The sequence below is a fragment of the Oryctolagus cuniculus genome, chromosome 10 (genome assembly GCF_964237555.1).
Source record: "Oryctolagus cuniculus chromosome 10, mOryCun1.1, whole genome shotgun sequence".
Classification (NCBI taxonomy): Eukaryota; Metazoa; Chordata; class Mammalia; order Lagomorpha; family Leporidae; genus Oryctolagus; species Oryctolagus cuniculus.
The window spans coordinates 123,840,851-123,858,328 of NC_091441.1; the positions used below are offsets into that span (position 1 = coordinate 123,840,851).

A 17,478-nucleotide genomic window follows, 5' to 3' on the forward strand; every position below is an offset into this window, starting at 1 on the left:
TCTATGATGAATAACTAAAGTGGAAAAATGGTAATGTCAAAACTTAAAACATAGTTTTCTATCAATATTGTGTTTTGGATGAGAGATCGTTAATTAAGAGACCCTAATGAAGGCTGTAGAGTCTCCTCCATCTGCTTGAGTAAAGCCACCGTCAGGTTTTGTGAGATGTAAAGAGGCAGGAAGCAAAGATCTAGTCTTGAGACACGGATTCTTTGAGTTGAAAGAAATCTTGTAACCCAGGTATGAGATGCCTCTATCTAATAATTCACTCCCATTTTAAAAACTCTGTGTGTGTGTGTGTGTGTGTGCACATGCGTTCTAGTCCCTTGAGAACCTGAACTCCAGGAATGGAAAGCTTGCTGGAAAGTGCGACATCCACCTCTGACCATCTCAGTTGGTTGAAATACTTTTCTAAGGCTTGCCCGAGTATGTTCCCTTGCTATTTTCAACCAGTGATGGTCACAAAAGCAAACTGATTCCCACTTTTTCTTTTTTAAGTAATTATTCTAGTTAGGAAGTATGCACTATTTTTTCTCTTTCGTTAAGCATAAATTAGCCTTCTACGGTTTTTACAACTATTCTCCATAGATGCTGCTTCACAGAGTTTTCATCCCAGGGATTTTCATATAAACAAATTCTATTTCTAAATATTCCACTGTGTTCTGCCTATGACTCCCAAGGCATAATCCACCCTCTATGCACTAGAAATCTTTAATTCTGGAAATCACTATGTATGTAAAAACTGTGAAACATGGAATATCTATAAAATGAATTTTCCTACTTCTCACATTGGCAAAACAAACCACAAACTATCAGAAACAAGCTACATAGCCACAGCAGCATAAGCAGTAGGAAGTGCAGTGAAGACAGAAGATAGAAGATGGAACTCCATGCATGCATGGCAAATGAGCTCAGCACTGAGTTTAGTGGTCCCCAGGTGAGCCCACCTTACGAAAGCCACGGACAATGAAAACGCAGGTTGCCTGGGCTGCAGCACTGCAGGTGTGGTCCCTCCAGACTGGGATGCAGTGAGGCTGGCACAGCTCTTCCCCACGCTTCTCACAGGAAGGTGAGAGTTCACGCTCATCATCGCACTTTACAGCCTTGTTGTGACACGGACCTGACCACACACCACTGCTTCACTTCACTTCCCTCTGGTATTTGTTCCTCTTGCTTTGCTGTTCCCTCCCCTTAATTCAAATATACTGAGCATTACTGTATCTTATTCGGTCCAAATTAGTATTTCAGTATGTTGATAGACCACTGGTTCTCAACACCTGCCAAAACCTTTATGACTTCGTTTTGAGACATCAGCAGGATGTCAATGACTTTAGTCAGATCACTGGAAAAACTGTAATCAAAGAAAACAATGATCTTTATCTTGGAACTTACTGGAAGGTGACTAAGACGCACTTCTCACGTCAGCCTTGAGCACACAGTATTTAAACTCCTCAGTGGTGTGTGGTCTGGGAAACTAAATCAGGCACAAGCTGTCAATCATTCACTAGTGCAAGTGTAAACACAGACATCATGCAATTTCCTATCTCACTTTGTTCATGGTTTCCAGATCTATTTGCTGCCTCATTTTCAGAAGACTGAAGGTGGTACCGCATAGACTACCAGCCTCCCGTGCCCTCTCTGAGTACATCGCAAGAACCAGCGGCAGCCAACGTCCCCGGGCGACTGCAGGCCCCCGTGTCTGTACACACTGCTCTGTGAAACTCCTCCCCGTGCTGTCTCATCGGGCATGTTAGAAACAGACGCTTTTCCAAGCTTTCCAAGGAAGCAAAGAAAGAGCTCTTAAAGGGCGAGAGTGTGTTGACAGCTCTGAAAGAATAAACAAACAAATAAACAAAACCTGTGAGTGGACTTTCAAGGCAATTAGACTGCAGTGGCTGCTGGGAGATGTACGTTTACTTCTGGCTCCAGGGGCTGGAGCTGGCCCTCCCTGTGGCGGTGCTGACGATGGCCTAACAGGCCAGGTATGGACCCTGATGGATGAGGTGGTTCTCTTCACACCCAGGGCACGGGCGGGGATTCTGCAGGTGAGCACAGCCCAGGAACCAGAGGCAGAAGGCACACCTCTGGATCAAGGAGCCTGGAGTTCTCCTTTCTGCCACTACTGGATTGGTGATTCTGGCCCCACTCGAGCTGCCTCTGTGTTCGTGTTTCTAAATGAGGGCTGGATTGGCTGCCATCAGGACAGCTGTAAATTCAACTTCTGTGTTCCTTATCAGGCAACCTTAAAATCAATCTGGCAGTAAACAGAACATTCAGTAGGCTGCAGTGTCACTTTCCTTTCTCTGGAGGTTCTGTCTGTGGTAGGAATCAGTACCAGTTTTGTGATCCATCTACATCCGTCAGAAGCTAGAAAGTGAGGAGGTACCTTTCTCTGAAGGGAGGAGAGAACTTCCACTCTGACTATGACCTTGTCTAAATATGATCAGAGTCGGTGAACTCAAACGGCTTCCATAGCCTTGGCAACTCATGACAAGAGCCAAGGGTGATTGCTGATGCCATAAACAAGAGTGTCAATTTGTTAAGTCAACAACAGGAGTCACAGTGCACTTACTCCTCACGTAGGATCTCTGTCCTTAGTGTGCTGTACATTGTGATTTAATGCTATAACTAGTACTCAAACATTATTTTTCACTTTATGTTTCTGTGTGGGTGCAAACTGTTGAAATCTTTACTTAATATAAGCTAAACTGATCTTCTGTATATAAAGAGAATTGAAAATGAATCTTGATGTGAATGGAAGGGGAGAGGGAGCGGGAAAGGGGAGGGTTGCGGGTGGGAGGGAAGTATATAGGGGGGGGAAGCCATTGTAATCCATAAGCTGTACTTTGGAAATTTATATTCATTAAATAAAAGTTAAAAAAAAGAAAAGGCACTGATAAACAGAAAAAGAGTCAAAAGTGCACTTTCCTTAGATGGATCCACCAGTCCCACAGGTGCATCTAGAAACAGATGCTGGGTAACCACACATGATCAGAGCTGAGAGGCGCCTGCAGCAGCACCCAAAGGAACTGGAGTGTTTGACTCTGCAAAGCCAGAAAGAGCCACCCCCTTCTCAGTTGAGGCTGCTTGCTTTATGTCTTGCTGTTCATATGACCAAAGAGGCCTGCGGGAACTGAATGGTAACCTTCCAGAAGTTTTGCAAGCCAGTTATTAAAACACAGACATTATGAAAAATCAAATGATATAAAATCACAATTAAGCTAGTTATTTTATAGGCCGGGCATTGAAAGCCAAAGTCTCCTTCTTCCCAGTGTTCAACTCCCTCCTCACTATTGTTTCCCTCTTGAGTTTATCTGCAACTGCTAAGCAGCAGGATGGCTGCCTGGATGCTGATGGGGCTCTCTCCCAGGCCACACCAGTGATGTCAGGCCCCTCCTCCTTTGGTAACGCTTGATCCCTGGAGCTAAAAGCAGTGTTTCCTTCACAGGAGTCTTGCAATAAGTACAAGGTCAAGGACATTTTTGAAAAGAGCCAGAATCACATTTTCTCAATACTCTGTCCCAAACTTTGTATACAACCCATAATTAATAACAGCTTTGGCTGAAGAACCTGGTTTTGAGAACTTGCTCAGCAGATGTAGATGCCTGCAGGCGAGGCATTACCTGTGCTGACCACTGCTGCCACAGGGAGGCGTTGTTATCAGTCTTCCTGTCACCCAGTCTGAGGGAGGCCGACTTCATTTCTCAGTGTGAGGTCTACGGGAATAATATCTCGGTGTTACAATACTTGGACCCTTTCTTACTGATTCAGAATCTGCTTCTCCCCACACCCCCTCCTTTAACTTTCACCTGCCTCCTTTCATCTCCGGGCTGTCTGTCTGTCCTCACCTGTCCACAGGGAAGCTGCAGGCCCTGAGGAAGGAATGACAGCACAGAAGCCCGTGAGTTCCACACACGGCTGTAGGCATGGCTGGGGTGCCTCCAGCAGCTGAGAGGCCCAGAAGCAGGATGGGATGGCAGTGTGGTCTACACTGCCAACATGGGGGCCTGGGGACTAAAAATGGAAAGGGACATGTGACTCCTCTTAAAAAGAATCTGAAAGGAGTAGTGATGTCGGAGGTATCTGAGAGTATAAGTAGTGTTTCTAAATGCTTGTACATGGCTATAATCTAAAGGCTTTTTACAAATTTAAAAATATGTAGCTATTTTAAAATTATTTATGAGAGAGAGAGAGAGAGAGAGAGAGAGAGAGAGAGAGAGAGAGATATCCCATCCACTAGTTGAGTTCCCAAATGCCTGATGATCTAGAACAAAACCAGTAGCCTGGAACTTCATCCTGGCCTCCCACATGGGTGGAAGGGGCCCAAGTACTTGAGTTTCACTTACTGCCTCCTGTGTTCTAACATGATAACTGCAACTGCCTAAGGAGATGCTGGTTGTTAGTTACAGAAGTTCCATAGAAGGAGTTGCTTTGATAGTTTTTTTTTTCTCTTTTCTTCATATCAATTGTCAGATTCTAACTCAGAAAAATGAAGACAGACTCTTGGATAACAGTTATAAAATAGAGAGAAGATGTGTGAAAACAGAACAGACATGGGCCAGCTCTGTGGTGTCATAGGCTAAGCCTCTGCCTGCAGCGCCAGCATGCCATATGGGCAGCACTTCTAGTCCTTGCTGTTCCTGCTCCGATCCAGCTCTCTGCTATGGCCTGGGAAAGCAGTAGAAGATGGCCAAGTGCTTGGGTCTCTGTACCTGTATGGGAGACGTGGAAGAAGCTCCTGGTTCCTGGCTTCAGATTGGCCCAACTCTGGCTGTTGCAGTCACTTGAGGAGTGAACCAGTGGATGGAAGACCTTTCTCTTTGTCTCTCCCTTTCTCTGTTTGTAATCCTACTTCTCAAATAAAAATCTTTTTTAAAAAATAAGAAAATAGAATAGACATTTTTTAAAGCTTCCATAGGTTTCTTCTACTCATCTTTGACATATTTGTAAATTATGGAGAAATCAGGAAAATTGTGCTTCAGCTCAAACTCTGATTTTTGTCAGAGCTTTAGGAAAACAAATTTGATTTCTTGGGGATCCCTTTTCCCCTCTCTAGAACAAAGGGCCTCATGTGTACATATTCTGTGGTGGCATTTATGAGGCTAAGCGCACATGGCTGTCACTGGGATAGGAAGACCTACTGTAGTGGACACTACCACAAACTGTAAGCCATCTCTACCAATAAATAAACTGCCCAGCACAGCAGAGTAGACTGCTAGCCTTAAAATCGGTGGCATGTTCCCATCATGTCTTACATTAGCCACTCTTCTGCCTTCTGTGCAGTTGAATGAATGTGGCATTGAGTGCTGACATGTAGAGGGATGGAAAAGAAGAATTTCCTGCTTCGAACAATGGGTTGGTCTCTCTGCACATTATTTTCTCAGCTGTGTGTAACTTACCTGGACAATGAGAAGTGCATACAAGGGTCCCAAAAATTCAACATGAAAGTGATTAATAAATGAAGGGTGTTATTCCCCAGATAAAGAGATACCAGTCAGAGTGGGAAGCAGGATGCTTCTCTGGAAACATCCAGAGGAATATAAATGGAAAACTGGGGCCTGCATTGTGGTAGACAGGTAAAGCTGCTTCCTATGTGGACCCCTGCCAGCCATGTGGGAGACCTGGAATAAGCTCCTGGCTTCTGGTTTTACCCTGGCTGTTGAGGCTACTCAGGGAGCGGGCCAGTCAATGGAAGATATCTAACTCTGACTTTAAAATATAAATAAATAAATAAATCTTGAAAAAAAACCTAGCTATACTCCTTTTGTGTGGACACTGCTTTCATAAATACTTACTGGGTCTGTGGTGCGGGGTGGCAACAAGCTGCAGGACATGGATCGGGTAGTAAGCAAGGGAAGCACGGCACCTGCGCTCACAGAAACATCAGTCCAGAGTCCAATAAATCCTAGGAATAAAGGGAAAAATTACAGTGTGGTAAGTAGTTCATGGAGACATGTTGGTCTTGTTAGAGACAAAATGTATTTCCTGGGGAAGAAACTACTGAACTGGTACCTGAAAACACATGAAATGAGAAGAAATTCACCTTGTAAAATGTGTCAGAGGGCAGGAATGAGTGAAGAGTCCACACTAGAAAGAACAGGAAGTTCCAGTGACTTACAGCAGGAAGGTCATATTCTGGTGGGAAAACCAAACGTGTGCTGAGGCGAAAGGCCTAGGTAGGGAGCACTCAGGCTGTGAGAGGTGCTGGAACATTCCAGACTCGACAGGACACTTTGCTGATAGACTCTGTGGAGTGTTCCACGGGGTGGATGGAGCACAGGCAGCCAACGCTGATGTATTCACATAAATGCAGTAGGAGAACCATTTAAAGGACACAGCGTGGCTGTGCGTTAGCCATTGGGGAGGTCACTTCTTTAGAAAGAGATGGTGAACATGAAGCCCTTGGTGGTGGGCAGAAGTGAAAAATGGTGCAAGATACTCATGGATGAGCATTAACAGAAATTCTGGTTGAACAGCAGTGTGAGGAAGAGGGAGGCAGCATGAAAGATGACCCCTGGGCTGGAGGCAGTGTCGAGGGTGACCCCTGGGCTGGAGGCAGTGTCAAGAGTGACCCCTGGGCTGGAGGCAGTGTCGAGGGTGACCTCTGGGCTGGGGGCAGTGTCGAGGGTGACCCCTGGGCTGGAGGCAGTGTCGAGGGTGACCTCTGGGCTGGAGGCAGTGTCAAGGTGACCCCTGGGCTGGAGGCAGTGTCGAGGGTGACCCCTGGGCTGGAGGCAGTGTCAAGAGTGACCCCTGGGCTGGAGACAGTGTCGAGGGTGACCTCTGGGCTGGGGGCAGTGTCTAGGTGACCCCTGTGTGGGAGGCAGCATCAAGGATCATGTCTGGGTGGGCAGTTTGTGTAAGGATACAAGGGTGTGCTTTTGCCTCCAAGAAAGGATGAAGGTAGAAGGGACTTGCACATGGAGATGGCTTGTTTGGATCTGATGATGCAGAGTTCCCCTTGTCTTGTGAATCTGTTTAGATTTCCAGGTCTTCACATGGTCCAGGCTGCAGATTTAAGTGAGATCAGTATTCACACCAGGCTTGCAGGAGGCCTGGGACAGAAAGGGGAAATGAAGGAAGAGCTATGTAGAAACAGCTCAGCTCCTGTTGGTCCTGATCTTGTTTTCAACCAAAGCTGAGACAAGCACAATAGGAATCCTCAGCAAATACTCAGCCAGAATCTAGTGCAACATTACCCAGAGGTCAGTAATCAAGGTTGAAAGTAGTCCTGGAAAAAACCCCGACTTCTCTGTATCCTCCTTGGCTGGCACTAAGCCCCAGCACCCACTGACCAATCCAGCTATTAATACAAAGAGGGCAACATATCCCCCACACCCGCAATGAAATAAATAGATAAAACACCATAAGAAGAATGCATAAAGCTAAACAAGTAAGGAAATAGCTGAGAAAGGAGAAAACAAAGTCAATAAATGCTATTGATTGGGAATGCTTTGAGAATGTAAACATTCAATACGGAAAAGAAAACAGAAACATAATTGTAGTGACTGCGTAATATTTGTACAACCTTCATTAGAATGTTCATATGGCAGAAAATTCTAGAAGAATCTTTCTGAATTAGCATGGTGCCTATGATGTAAACAGCACTCGCTACAGTTGTCTGAACCATGGCAGAAAAGAACTGTGACTTTGCCTTGACTGCTAGGACCTCTACAAGTTATTGTACTTAAAACAGAAACTGTAGGACACTCATGCAGCTTTCTTGTTGATATGCAATTACACTTGTAACGTCTTCAAGCTTTTCAAATGTTGGGATTTGGCAGTATGCTTTTCTGTGGGAAAATTACAGTATGTCTTTCTCAAGTACTGTGGGTTTCTGACACAAAGACGTCAGTGAGAAATCAATCATTCTCCAGGTTGAATCCTTTCCAGGTTTACCTCAGAAGTAGTCAGCAATTTTAAGCTTTTTAATGATCATTTCTTTGGTATCCTATGGGTTGTTAAATCATGCAAATAATTAATTGATATAATTAAACACATAAAGCAACACTTGCAAAATTTTGTACTGTAGAAATTAGCTATAGTTTTATAGTAAATAGGCAATTAATGCAAAAGAAAAGCATAAGCAGGTATTAAAATCCAGGTTTTTTTGCAATATTATAATAATTAGGGGAATTTTTAAAATTATCTCTTATGGTAGGATGCGAACAAAATAACATAAGCAGTTATAATACTAATTAATCATTTGACTTGTACTAATTGTGGTACCTAACAATGAACCAAATTATTTAGTCCAGTGTTCTGTTCTTTTTTTTTTTTTTTTTTTTTTTTTTTGACAGGCAGAGTGGACAGTGAGAGAGAGAGACAGAGAGAGAAAGGTCTTCCTTTGCCGTTGGTTCACCCTCCAATGGCCGCCGCTGCAGCCGGCGCACCGCGCTGATCCGATGGCAGGAGCCAGGAGCCAGGTGCTTTTCCTGGTCTCCCATGGGGTGCAGGGCCCAAGCACCTGGGCCATCCTCCACTGTACTCCCTGGCCATAGCAGAGAGCTGGCCTGGAAGAGGGGCAACCGGGACAGAATCCGGCGCCCCAACCGGGACTAGAACCCGGTGTGCCGGCGCCGCAAGGTGGAGGATTAGCCTATTGAGCCACGGCACCGGCTCTTTTTTTTTTTTTTTTTTTTTTTTGACTAGTGTTCTGTTCTTTTAGCACCTCAATTGAGAAGGAAGCTCCATAAAGGATTGTAGAAGGGAAAGAGCCTTGTTTGGTTGTTTTAAGAGAGAGAGAGAGAGAGAGATTGAGAGAGAGAGAGAGAGAGAGATTGAGAGAGAGAGAGAGAGACCCTGATCTAGGATCTGGTTGCAGGTGAGTTTTCTGTTGATGTGGAACCCTGGAAAATGAAGAAATTTCCCACCTCAGCTCTTCCCTCTGACCTCACTGAGAGGAGCTCAGCACCCCATGGACTTTGAACCAACTGGTTGCAATTGATCTATGCTCTGTTCATTTCTTCAACATCCCCTTCTTCCCATGGAACAGAATCCCATAATGGTCCTGATGTCTATGTTTTGGCTTCCCAGGAAATGAATGGCATACTGTAGGGACTCAAATAATATTTGTATAAGTTAATGACTTAAAAATATTACGAATAAGTGTACATATTTATGGGCTACAGTGTGACATTCCAAGGCATGCTTAGGATGAGATCTGATCCAATCCGGGTAACCACCATTTCCCCTCTCTGTCAACACTTTGTGACTGGAGCACTGTTTTCTACTTGCTCATGAAACACAGAATAGGTTAATGTGAATGACAGTCACCCCACTGTGCTGTGTGACACCAGGGCCCTTCTCCTTCAATCCGACTCTGATTTGGAACCCATTATCCAAACTCCCTCTATCCCTCCAGCCCTCCCAGGCTCTAATAATCAGCATTTTGTGTTCAGAATGAATTTCCTTAGCTTCCACATGTGAAGGAGAACACACAGTATTTGTCTTTCTGTGACTGGCTTATTTCAGGTAACACCATATCCTCAAGTTCCTTCCTTGTTGCTGCAAATGACAGGATTTCATTCTTTTTTATAGCTGAATATTATTCCATCATGCATCATATCACATTTTCTTTTTGTGTTCATCTGGTGATGGACATCTTGGTTGCTCCTTACATTGACTATTGTGAACAATGCTGCAATAAACAGGGTGGAGCAGGGATCTCTTTGATAACAACTAGTTCATGTATTTCGGGTATATAGCCAGGAGTGGGATTGCTGGATCAAATGGCAGTTCTGTTTCTTTCTCTCATTTTTTTTTATTTAGTAAATATAAATTTTCAAAGTACAGTTAATGGATTACAATGGCTCCGCCCCCATAATTTCCCTCCCACTCACACCCCTCCCATCTCCCGCTCCCTCTCCCATTCCATTCACATCAAGATTCATTTTCAATTATCTTTATATACAGAAGATCAATTCAGTATATATTAAGTAAAGATTTCATCAGTTTGCACCCACACAGAAACACAAAGTGTAAAATACTGTTTCAGTACTAGTTATAGCATTAATTCACATTGGACAACACACTAAGGACAGATCCCACATGAGAAGTAAGTACACAGTGACTCCTGTTGTTGACTTAACAATTTGACACTCTTGTTTATGGCATCAGTAATCTCCCTATGCTCCAGTCATGAGTTGCCAAGGCTATGGAAGCCTTTTGAGTTTGCTGACTTCGATCTTATTCCGACAGGGTCATAGTCAGAGTGGAAGTTCTCTCCTCCCTTCAGAGAAAGGTACCTCCTTCTTTGATAGCCCCATTCTTTCCACTGGGATCTCACTCACAGAGATCTTTCATTTAGGTCTTCTTTTTTTTTTTTTTTCCAGGGTGTCTTGGCTTTCCATGCCTAAAATGCTCTCATGGACTCTTCAACCATATCTGAATGCCTTAAGGGCTAATTCTGAGGCCAGAGTGCTGTTTAAGAATCTGCCATTCTATGAGTCTACTGTGTATCCCGCTTCCCATGATGGATTGTTCTCTCCCTTTTTGATTCTATCAGCTAGTATTAGCAGACACTAGTCTTGTTTGTGTTACCCTTTTGACTCTTAGACCTATCAGTGTGATCAATTGTGAACTGAAATTAATCACTTGGACTAGTGAGATGGCATTGGTACATGCCACCTTGATGGGATTGTATTGGAATCCCCTGGCATGATTCTAACTCCACCATTTGGGGCAAGTCCGAATGAGCATGTCCCAAATTGTACATCTCTTCCCTCACTTATTCCCACTCTTATATTTAACAGGGATCACTTTTCAGTTAAAATTTAAACACCTAAGAATAATTGTGTGTTAATCACAGAGTTCAACCAATAGTACTAGAACAAAACAAAGAGAAAATACTAAAATGGGTAAAGTATTACATTGTACATCAACAGTCAGGACAAGAGCTGATCAAGGCACTGTTTCTCATAGTGTCCATTTCACTTCAACAGGTTTCCCCTTTGGTGCTCAGTTAGTTGTCACCGGTCAGGGAGAACATATGATATTTGTCCCTTTGGGACTGGCTTAATTCACTCAGCATAATGTTTTCCAGATTCCTCCATCTTGTTGCAAATAACCGGATTTTGTTGTTTTTGACTGCTGTATAGTATTCTATAGAGTACATGTCCCATAATTTCTTTATCCAGTCTACTGTTGATGGGCATTTGGGTTGGTTCCAGGTCTTAGCTATTGTGAATTGAGCTGCAATAAACATTAATGTGCAGACAGTTTGTTTGTTTGCCAATTTAATTTCCTTTGGGTAAATTCCAAGGAGTGGTATGGCTGGGTTGAATGGTAGGGTTATCTTCAGGTTTCTGAGGAATCTCCAGACTGACTTCCATAGTGGCTTAACCAGTTTGCATTCCCACCAACAGTGGGTTAGTGTCCCTTTTTCCCCACATCCTCTCCAGCATCTGTTGTTGGTAGATTTCTGAATGTGAGCCATTCTCCATACTGTTTTCTATAGTTTCCTGGCTATATACCCGAAATACATGAACTAGTTGTTATCAAAGAGTTATCAAAGAGTTCTCTTTTCTCCACACCTTCACTAGCATGTGCTTCTTCCAACAGTCACTGAAGCTGGGGCGAGGTGATATCTCATTTAGTTTTGATTTACATTTCCCTGATGGCTACTGATATTGAAGGTTGTTTTTCCACATATCTGATGGCTATTTCTAGTTCTTCTTTTGATAAATGTCTATTCAGGACTCTTTGTTCATTTCTTAACTGGATTGTTTCTTGTTGTTGTTGAATTTTTAAAAATACATTCTGCATGTTGACCCTTTGTCAGAAAAATACCTTGCAACTATTTCCTCTAATCTGTCAGTTGTCTTTTCACTCTATAGTTTCCTTTGCTGTGCAGAGGCTTCTGAGTTTAATGTAATCCCACTTTGTCTACCTTTGATTTCGTTGACTGAGATTTAGGAATATTAGCAAAAAGAAAATATTGCTTACACCAATATTTTGAGGTGTTCCCCTAGTTTTCCCTAGCAATTTCATGGTTTCTGGTATTACATTTATATTTTTAATACATCTTGAGATGATTTTTGCACTTATATTTTAATACATCTTGAGATGATTTTGCATATGATGAGAAGTAAGTACCTAACTGTATTCTTCTACTTTGTATACATTTTATCAAATGCTTTTTCTGTATCCACTGAGATAATCTTTTTGGTTCTTTATTCTATTGATGCGATTTATGATGTTTATTGTCTTGTGATTGTTGAACAATCCTTACATTTTGAGCATAAATCCCATTTAATCATGCTGTTTGACCTTTTTGATGAACTTAGAGTTGGATATGGTTTGTTCATATTTTGTTGCAAGTTTATGCATCCATGTTCATCAGCAATTTTGGTCTGTAGCTGTCTTTAATTAATATTGTAATTGACCCAATAATTCTTCATACTTAGGGGGCAAACATGAGGCTTCTGTGCATGTACATAATGTGTAATGATCACAGCAGGGTGATTGGTGTATCTACTCCCTCAACCATTTATCATTTGTTTATGCTGCAAACACTAAAAAATCTTCCCTAATAGCTATTCTGAAATAGCCAATTGTTGCCATCCCTAGATATCCTACTGTGCTTAAAATATCAGTGATGGGCCAGCACTGTGACATAGTGGTTAAAGCCGCCGCCTGCGGTGCCAGCATCCCATATGGGAGGTGGTTCGAGTCCTGGCTCCTCCACCTCTGATCCAGCTCTCTGCTATGACCTGGGAAAGCAGTACAAAATGGCCCAAGTCCTTGGGCCTCTGCGTGGGAGACCTAGAAGAAGCTCCTGGCTCCTGGCTTCGCAACTCCAGCCATTGCAGTCATCTGGGGAGTGAACCAGTGGATGAAAGACAATCTCTTTCTCTCTCTCTCTCTCTCTCTCTGCCTCTGCCTCTGCCTCTCTGTAACTATGTCTTTCAAATAAATAAATAAATCTTAAAAAATATCAGTGGTGACTGTTCCTGCCCAACTCTCACAGCACTAGAAGAATATCAGCACTCATTATATGCTAAGCACCCTCTTGGACACTTCAGTGTGTTTTGCTTATAATAAACACTTGCTAAGACTGACTTTATTAAAATGAAACACAACTCTTCGAGGGCAAAGGTTTACTTAACTTCTACATATATTCTCCTAACTCTTGTTGAAATATTCCCATTGATTCTTTGTTCAAATTCACTACATTTACCGCCATATACACTCAAACATATAATAAGACATAGGATGTATAAACTATACTTAATTGACGAATTCTCCATTTCTCAAATTCAGCAATATGTAATTAATAAAAGTCTACTTACTGGATGAGTCTAAAAAGGAACTAACTAGTTTGCATTTGAAGTTCAAGGGTACTGTTACTCATCCTTATGAGATGAAAACTTTGAAGTTAGCTGTGCCTAACGGTTACACCTGGGATCAGAAATCTGCAAAGATACTTCTTTATAGATACAGATACTTATAAAATATATCGGAAGAAAATACATCCACAGAAAATGGAAGGGATCTAAGTGAGTAAGCCCTGAACCTGACAACCCTAGCCCTAGTAAGCAGGCACCATGGACCTGCCACAGTATTGAAGAGGAGACTGAAGCACAGGCAAGTACCTTGCCAGAGAGTGTGGAGCCAGTGAGACCAGGGGAGCCTTCCTGTCGCTCCCCCATTCGCGGAGGAACGACACTGGACCCTGCGCTGTTCCTTTTGCCCGACTCTTTCCTGGGTTAGCTGCCGGCCCCTCCACCTCCGTGGAGGGGTGGCACCCCCCGCCGCTTTCCCCGCTTCCACGGAGGAGCGGCACACCGCCGGCCGGCTCTCTCGGGGACTTCTCGGATGTTCCTCAGGTGTTCCTTCAGGTGTTCCTGGTGCATGTTGTCTCTTTCCTCCTTTATAGTCCTCTTCCACCAATCCCAACTCTGCTGCCCACACGCTGAGCACACTGCTCTCCTCCAATCAGGAGCAGGATCAGCTCCTGCAGTTTATCAAACTGATGAGGCAGCTGCGTAGAGGCTGTTTGCTCCCTCTCAGCGCCATATTGTGGGAGAGCAGATGCACAGAATAAGTCTTAATTCCAGTAACTTAGTCTATCTCAGTTGCTCCCCACACTCCCCACCACCACCGACCCAGGGCCCCAGACAGCAAGGGGTCAAGGCTGTAGAACCCAGAGGTTGCGCCCAAAAGCAGTTATGGAGAATGCCCTCCCAAAGCCAGCAGGACTTCGTGAAATGGCCCTGGAGCAGATGGGAGGCATGGATGGGCGTAAGCAGGGGTGACAGAGGAGGACTGGGATGGCTTCTGGAAGTGCCAATCAGGCAGCAATCTGCCCAAGATTTGGAAGAACTTGATCTCTACAGCGAGGAGAAAGCAGTCCCTGGAGGCTTCCTCAAAATCCCTGTCTTTTCCATCTGCTGCTCCTGTCTGGAAGGGATCTAAGTGAGTAAGCCCTGAACCCAACAACCCTAGATGTCACAGAGGAGGCTGACTGTGTTAGTGGGGGAAAGAGGTACAACTCCCCTAGAAAAAAGTGAGAAGGTTCAGCATGCAGAATTGGGCATTTGTTTTGCAGGAAAAATGGGTGTTATTTTGTAGACGCTGAGGTAAGAAATCACCACAAAGTTAATGACTAATCAAAGCATGCACAGCTTCTCACGCGGCTCTGTAGAGTACCGAGTCCAGTGACTGTAGCCACATTCATTCCCCTGGAGCCTTCTGAGTTGTACAGAAATGTCTCATGTCGTTGCTGGCTCCTGGAGACTGTGGATCCAGGCTCAAACCAACCCTTGTCAACACCAGAGCCCTGCATGTCTCCCTTTCTGTGCCTGACCTCTCTCCTGCCTCAGGAGTTTGGCCCTGATCTTTCACTTTTAAGGATCCATGGGGGCCAGCATCATGGCTCACTAGGCTAATCCTCCGCCTTGCAGCACCAGCACACCGGGTTCTAGTCCTGGTCAGGGTGCCGGATTCTGTCCCGGTTGCCCCTCTTCCAGGCCAGCTCTCTGCTGTGGCCAGGGAGTGCAGTGGAGGATGGCCCAAGTGCTTGGGCCCTGCACCCCATGGGAGACCAGGATAAGTACCTGGCTCCTGCCATCAGATCAGCGCAGTGCGCCGGCCGCAGCGTGCTGGCTGCGGCAGCCACTGGAGGGTGAACCAATGGCAAAAGGAAGACCTTTCTCTCTGTCTCTGTCTCTCTCACTGTCCACTCTGCCTGTCAAAAAAAAAAAAAAATTGCCATGGACCCAGCAGAGTAATGCAGAACAACCTCTGCAAACGCACATCCACAGTTCAACAGTTTAGTAACCTTGATTCCACCTGTGACCCTCCAGGCAACTGCAGCATTACAGTATGTTGGAACAACAGTTTTGGGAACACCCTGAAAATTCGGACTATTGCACACAGTCCCCACTTTCTGTGCACATCTTGTTTAGAATTAATTGTATAGCATGGGGGGTGTCCTGGACCTGAGATTTAGGTTAATTCTGTCAGTATAAAAACAACTCTTCATTCTTCCATTAGTCATAGAACCACAGTCACATAAAAATGCATTCTCTTGAAAGAAATCGTAATTTTAAAGGGAAGGATGCATATGTCATCACTTTGGGAGCCAGAGTGTATGAATAGAGATGGAAAGCCCAGAAATAAATTTCTTAATGTGATAAATTAAGATATTCCACTCATTCCAATTATCTTCCCAGCAACTCATCACTCCTCCAGGGCTTCACACTGCTACTCGGAAACAAATGACATGTTTTATTCAGTCACATCAGCATTAATAATTTCATGGCCAAACATGACAAAAAACAAGTGCACTTTAGATGATAGATGGTGAGATTTGGAAGAAAAAATGGGTTCTGATTTCCCTTAGGTTTCTACCCATGGCCATACCTCTAGCAGCAGAGGAAGAAGGGAGATGACATGGTAAATGTTTGAGCCCTAAGCAGGGACTAATTACCCAGCACCAGTGTTTTATAGGAGTGTCCACACTTCACCTACCTTCATCCACGACGACATGTTAGAGGCTTCAGTAATCAGCTGCCAAATGATCTCTCCGGATTTAAGGAGTTCATGTGCTCCCCATAGAAAGTGCCTTATCAAGGGTAATGGGTACCCCCTAGAGAGTACCTTATCCAGAGGTAACTAGGGCAATTTATACCCCTAGAGAGTAGATTACTGGGATATTTGAAAAACACTGCTTCATAATGTGATTCATGTGGAGAATGACTAATAGGGGCAGTTAATTCTATGCACAGATAAAGGAATAAATTGTGCTTCATTTAAAAATTCTGAATGTGTGCTACATTCCTTCCAGAATAAAAGAATCAGGTAAGATTGAGTGAAGAACTAACCATCTCCCTAATGTCAAAGAGCTTTGAAAAATAAGTGAACACACAATAGCAAATGTGGAATTTAGTTTCTCTTTCCCAAAACAGAAACACTAAATCTAGGAACCCAAATGAGTCATTATTTTTCTATTTGGCCTACTACCGTGCTCCCAAAGTCCTCTACTCATGTTCAAAGTGAATCATCTGTGAGTTGTGTAGTGGTCAGAAATAATGCAAACGGAGAAGCTAACTGTCAACTGTTGAGGAATATCCAGCATGTATCACGTGCACCTTGTCCATCCGAACAGCAGGCTGGTGCCAGTGTCAGTGCCTTCAGCCATAGCCAAACCCCCACTACGTGTGCTGCCTTAGAAGGGACTGAGTTTCTCCCATTCACTCTGAAGTTGTTCCCTAAGAACACACTGTCTGTGATCCTTTCAGAAGTGCAGGCACAGCCACATTTATCTAATGTGTGTACAGAATCACTCATCTTCCATAATACAACCACTTAACACTGAGAAATGCATAGGGGAGCTGACAGCATGCATCTGCTGACATACAATGAAGTTTACATTTTTGGCTTAAAAAATGTAGGTCAATTCACCCATGCTCTGATGCATCGAGCAGATCCAATTCACCTCACACTCTATGGCCATTAGCTTTAATGGAGGTCGCTGTTCCAAGCCTTACTCACGGAGCTGAAGTGATGTGTGAGAATATATCTTCCCACCATTTGAATGAAACGCAAACCTAAGGGTATCCAGTGATCAATGCTTGCAGCCTACACGGAATTTAATAACTCTGCCTGAGCCAACCACTTTATAATTTATTTGGGCCTCAGTTGTGTGAGTGCTCCGAATAAATCAGGGGAGCAGATTGCTATTTATGCCTTCTCCAATCTTCTGCCAAGCCCAGGAGAGCAGCCGTTTTCACTCATGCCGTTTTTCCAGCCGTGAATGCCCTCACAAAGTAGGGCTCTGAAAAATGATACAGGACTCAAACAAGCACAGCTCTGAGTTTTTCTGAGAGAGAAATACATTCAAGGGGAAAAAAGCATGTGGTGTGCAGTACACTGGCTGCTTCTAAGATACCCAAATTTGTCATCATTGCTGATTAGCCTTTGGATTCAACAGACATGCCTGTTACTGATGGGGCAGGATTTAATGGAAAACAC

At 43.9% G+C, this 17,478-nt stretch overlaps 1 protein-coding gene across 14 annotated transcripts in view; it reads right to left on the reverse strand.

Moving 5' to 3' along the window:
• The window catches only part of CNTN6 (contactin 6), a 470,116-nt gene that overhangs the window by 336,372 nt on the left and 116,266 nt on the right, over positions 1-17,478 (reverse strand). For 10 of the 14 annotated variants that reach the window (XR_011379688.1, XM_051831862.2, XM_070051245.1 and 7 more), the window contains 2 exons: positions 5,796-5,905; positions 3,624-3,716 (listed from right to left, as the gene is read on the reverse strand). The gene's annotated coding sequence lies outside the window, so the exon portion shown is untranslated. Of the gene's footprint in view, positions 1-3,623; positions 3,717-3,809; positions 3,873-5,795; positions 5,906-6,043; positions 8,251-17,478 lie in introns of those variants that run through there. The other 4 variants (XM_051831864.2, XM_051831865.2, XM_070051243.1 and 1 more) reach the window with 3 other exon arrangements.